Below are 5549 nucleotides of genomic sequence, written 5' to 3'. Positions count from 1 at the left end.
AGGGGACTATGGAAAGGGCATAAATGGAGAAGAATGAGGGTGAATGGGACTGGGAGGAGACAAGGGAGGGGGTTGCAGCTGGGATACAAAGTGAATAAATTGTAACAAATAAATACATAAGTAAAATTAAAGTAAAAAGAAAAGGTTTAAGATGTCACTAGCTGTAGGAAGTTCACTAAGTTTCTGCTACCAGACATGATGTCCATCCTGTTAAGTGGCTCTTGGATCCAATAAGATATAAATTAGTTACCACAAACATGTGAGTGCTACTTACTGCTCCCTTACAGGTCTTTTTCCATGCTGATCATTGCTATGGTTCAGAAGTGTCACAATTGAGTAGGATCATTAATTGCTTCTCTCCCTTAGAAACTACTACAGTATTTTCTGGTGCCATGGAAGCTAGGCTGCCGGAGGGAGCTTGAGTTATCTCTAGATTGAAAAATCCTTGTCTTGTGTCCAAGGTTTGGAATGTCTTCAACAACAGGAACTTACCTTCCACTTCTGTGTGACAGCCAAGGGCAAAAGCAAGTCTATATTATTTTGGGAGTCACTTTGATACCTTGACCAACCATTGAAAAGGAGGTTTCTTGTGCCTATATTAGGGTTTGTGTTCGTCTATTGTTCTTTTGAGGGAATAGACAAAACTATCTTGATCATATGCCTTCTACCTTGAGCACTGCTGGGCACTCTAACTACAAGAGGCATCTATCTATTGATACCTCCATCTTAACATCACAACTTCTATATTTATCGTGTGACACTGAATCCCTTTCTCACATTTTATGACCTGAGGATATACCAATGAGATTCATAACACAAGAAAATACTCTTTTTCAGTAGCTCAGAACACAGAATAAGCAAGATCAGACCCGTGTCTTCTGTTCTTATCCAAGATGTTTTGGTTCAGCCCAGAGGAAATTCTATGCCTCTAATGGTTTAATAAATTAATGTGTTTTTTTTGTAAAAACTTGTACTTTTACTGTAAATTCTATTTCATATAGTGTAAAATCTATTCACTGGAGCAAAGATACATAACATGGTTCTTAAATATTCTTGAGCCCAAAAGCTTGTTAAGTTGCAGTTGATACTGTCAACATTTCTTGTGTGATTTTAATGAGAAAAAAATTAAAAGCAAACTCTTCTGTATGGCCAGTCATTAATCACTGTAAAGATAGGTGGGAAGCAAATTAACTGATACTATACATCGTTTGCCTCCAGAAGTTAAGTAATCATAAAAGCGCTTGAGAAAAATTTGTTACATACGAACACATGTTTTTAAGAAGTGATGATAATGAAAAATGTTTGAAATAAAAGGTAGGTTTTGTTGTTGTTGTTAAAAATTGGAGCAATATGAGAATTCAAGTTTGCATGCACACCAGCAATCCTGTTCCCTTTGTGACTCTTCCACAAATGTTGTACATTCCATGCTGTGAGATTTTCTGTCCTGCCACACTCAACTCTGGCTAATTTCTCTGTTTTCCTAGAGGACTGATCATCTTTTAAAATTATGTTTTAATTTATCCGCTTTACATCTCTATTCCAGCCCTAAACTTCCTTTCCTCCCAGCCCCACCTTCTTCCCCCTTTTCCTCTCCTCTTCTCCTCAGAAAAGGGGAGCCCCCCTACCAACCTCTCCTCCTGAGCATATCAAGTCTTATCAGGACTAAGCACATCATTTTTCACTGAGGCCCAAGAAGGCAGCCCAGCTAGGGGAAAGTGATCCAAAAGCAGGCAACAAAGTAGACACTCCTCGCTCCTATTGCTAGGGGACCCTTATGAAAACCAAGCTGCCCATCACCTGCATAGTATGTATGCATGTATGCCCTTTGGTTGGTGGTTCAGTCTCTGTGAGTCCCATGGACCTCAGTTAGTTGGCTCTGTTAGTCTTCTTGTGGAGTTTTTGTCCCCTCTAGGTGGACTTATAATCTTTACTGTGTCCTGTCCTGCCCTTCATTCTCTTTCTCTCTTTTAACTTTCTTTTATTTGAATTAAAAAAAAACTTTTTATTGGTTCTTTGTGAATTTCACAATATAAAACCCAGTCCCACTTATCTCCGCTCCCCTCAAATTAGTCCTCCACCCTTGCAACCTCCCCCAATATGGAGAAAAAAAATAAATCTCACAGAAGCTCTAGTGTGTCATAGCGTCTCACAGTATACTCTCTTGCCTACGCTCTTTTGCTTGCAAATGTTAATTGCAAAGAGCTGTTGGTCTAGTTCAAGGCCTCTGGAACCTCACTAGGACTCCTTTTGCATACCTGTTTGTTGGTATAATGTTCTTTTAAAATGTATATGCCTTACCCTTGTTAATTCAAATGCTGATTTCCCCACCCCCAACTCTCTGGTTTCAATCTGGATATTGCATTGTGATACTCACTATAAGCATCCTGTCTTAACTCTTGTGTAAACAGGACACAAATAAAGCAACTAGATACAATGTTGTGCAATGAGAGGAGCCAGAGGACAGGAAAGAGGGGAGAAGCTAGAGAACAGGAAGGGGCAAGAAGGAGGAGGAGCTCGAGGAGAGGAGAGCACGAGAAGAGCAGGAGGAGAGCAGAGTGGGAGGAGAGAGCTTGGAGGACTTGGAGCATGAATCAGACCTAAGATTTCACAAAAAGCAAGTATAATGTGGGAAATCTACATGTTAGGAAACTGAGGGCTTGGAGGTTTAGGAGGCAGTAAATATTGCCCAGCATTGTGTTCTAGGTTAACTAAAAACCCAGTCTCTGTGTGGTGATTTGGTTATACAGCTGCTGAGGATTAACAGCAGCGTTACAGAAGTTAAACCCATAGTAAATATTAATAACTTTTTACAACACCTGTTGTTTCCTGTGTCATGGAGATCCTGTAATTTTCGATCTGTAGGTCTTCATGCACTTCAGTAGTTCATCAGTGGGGCAAATATTGGTGTGGGCCAATTCAGTGCCTTGTATCTGGGCCTGAGAGGTATCTGAGATGTCCAGCCCGCCAGATCTCCAGAACCCATAAGTTCTCCTCCCCTGCCCAGGCTGGTCCATCCAATGCCACAACCAACAAGAAACAGAACCAGATCTCCCTCTTCATGCTCTTGGGGCTGCCTCATCCATGTCCATGTCAGCTCTACTGTTCTGCCCCAGTGAGGTACAGGGCCCATTCTCCCAAGTGCTGCAATAGGTGAGGGGCAGGGATGGCTCCCCCACTCTTACCTCATCAGGGCCAGCTCTACCCTATTGCCCAGGTAAGGTGAAAGGCCTGTTCTCCTGAGTGTTGCAGCTGGTGAGGGACAGGGACAGCTCTCTAGCTCTCATGACCCCTGATTCAGCTATCCTGTCTGCCACAGGTGATAAGAGACAAGTGGACAACTCTGCCTCATCTCTGCCACTTCACAGCAGACAAGAGGCAAGGGTGACTCTTCCATGCTTATGTCCTTTAGGACAGGCTTATCCATACCCCTTACATACAGGACCAGCTGTGCTTTCATGACCCCAAAGCCATGTCTGCTGCCTTCTGCAGGTGGCGAGGCAAGAGGGGGGTATCTCTCTCCCATCCATGCCACCACATGGTCACTTAGCAGCAGGGCCAGCTCTTTCCCACACGTACCCTCAGGCCCGGCTCACCTGCAACTCCCACAGCTCTGGCCAGCTCTACTGTGCTTTTGGGGTGATGTGTGGAGCCCTACTCTCCCAGTTAGTACAGCTTGCTAGGGGCAAGGGCAGCTTTCCTGCTGTCATGCCTTCAGGTCAAGTACTCCCAGCTGAGGGGTGAAGCAAGTTATGCATAGCCCTCAGACATCAACATGTCCCCATTTGGCAGCCCAGACCAGGGTAATGGCCTTTGGTGGTAACGGACTGCTACTGCTGTAGCATGGACCCAGATGTGGCTCCCAATGGCAGCACAGGCTAGGACCTCACCATTGCCCCAGGTGGCATCTCCAGCTCTCACTATCAGCTACTCAACTGACCTGAGTCTCTATGCCTCTCTTCATTGTGCCCACATACTTCTGCTTCTCTCTCCTTTCCATTTCTCCACCACTTACTTGCTCCTCTTCATGGTGCCCTGGATCTCTGAGTGTCTAGAGTCGTCTCAGAAGTGGACTTGGGAGTGCTTTGCCCATGCATTATGGCACTGGGTAGTGGTCATTTTGGGCATGGTCTGCCCCCTCTGCCAGGTCTGCATGTTTCTGGACTGGTGGTCATCTCAGGCTAGTTCCATGTCCAGGTCTCCTGGCATCAGATTAGTAGTCACCTCCTGCTCGGTGTTTTTCAGGGGACGGTAGGGTACTAATCATTTAGACGTTCACAGGCCAGAACACTGGGCATAGACATAGCCTTTCTCCTCTCTGCCACCCACTGACACACATGTGACACAGCAGCCATACCTGCAATACCCTTGGGGAATACCCTCTTTCAGATGTATAAACCATCACAAGGAATCTGTAAGCCCATGTGCCTCATCCACTTGGATTTGGTGCCTAACATCCTCTTGTCTTCCACTTAACAACTGACAACCATAGCTGGACTCTTGACTTTATTCTTTTTTCAATATTTTTTTTCACTTCATAATGAAATCAGGATACTGTCATTTATTATTCCCAGTTCTTCTGTTTCTTCCTTTTATTCGGACATTTTTCTCTCACTCTAACACAGGTACCTGTTGTTCCTCCGCAGGCCACATGTCAAGGTGTCTTACACTCTCACCACCTAAAGCCTGCTGCTCTTTTGCTTTACCAGACCTGCACACAGATTTTAATAGCTTTACCTGGTTTCATTTCTTCTTGTTTATTTGATGAAATATGCTAGAAAACTGGAAAATCATCTATTCACACAGAGAAGTTTTATTTTTAAATCTACAAACTAGAACAGCAAATATATTCCCCAAAGTTTTATAAAAATTAAATTTACTGACCACAGAGATTTGTGAAAAATAAATACATAAAATGTTTTTAAAAAATAAAAAAGGGGTTGAGAATAGGTGCCTCATAATACCTTTACATGGAAAAGTGGTTTATTACCATTTGGAGGCTTGCCCTTGTAATTGTATTTTTGTAGAAGTTGAAGTAATACGTATGTTATAAAACACATTTTAATAAGAATTTCTTCCTGATGTTTCATTTTAAAGATTCCGTATCATTCCTGCTTTCAGACACATCTGATTTATGTCTAACATTCCCTTAGAGATGATGTTTAGATTGCTGTGATAAAACTGTGCCTTTTTGTGAAGAATGTATTCCTAAAGACAGGATTGAGAAGTTAAAAACAGTGACAGTTTAAAGTTGCTTGCTGGAATTTAGCAAGTAGACCTTTTTTGTCATAGTTTTTTAATTTTAATTTTTATTAATTACACTTTATTCACTTTGTATCCCCCCATAAATCTCTCCCTCCTCCACAAGTAGACTTTTTAAAAGTGGAGAAAATACGATGATAACCAGAAGACCAGCTACATCGTTGTGTTCTGGGCACACTTCTTAGCTCACTTCTTAGTTCTGACATGTGAACAAAAATGGTGTGCATGGTTGTGGGAGGAAGGGGGGAAGAGAAATGAAACCCTTGAGGTAATATTTACCAAAACCTCAC

General features: G+C 42.6%; 1 non-coding gene across 1 annotated transcript; it reads right to left on the bottom strand.

Annotated features, from left to right (window-relative positions):
• Positions 1 to 4244: 4244 nt before the first annotated feature.
• LOC132653358 (small nucleolar RNA SNORA17) lies at positions 4245 to 4376 on the bottom strand. Its single transcript, XR_009591123.1, has one exon. It is a non-coding gene; the product is annotated as a small nucleolar RNA SNORA17 (small nucleolar RNA).
• Between the last annotated feature and the right edge of the window lie 1173 nt (positions 4377 to 5549).

Source organism: Meriones unguiculatus, chromosome 3, assembly GCF_030254825.1.
Source record: "Meriones unguiculatus strain TT.TT164.6M chromosome 3, Bangor_MerUng_6.1, whole genome shotgun sequence".
Lineage (NCBI taxonomy): Eukaryota > Metazoa > Chordata > Mammalia > Rodentia > Muridae > Meriones > Meriones unguiculatus.
This window is presented reverse-complemented; position numbering and strand designations above follow the sequence as displayed.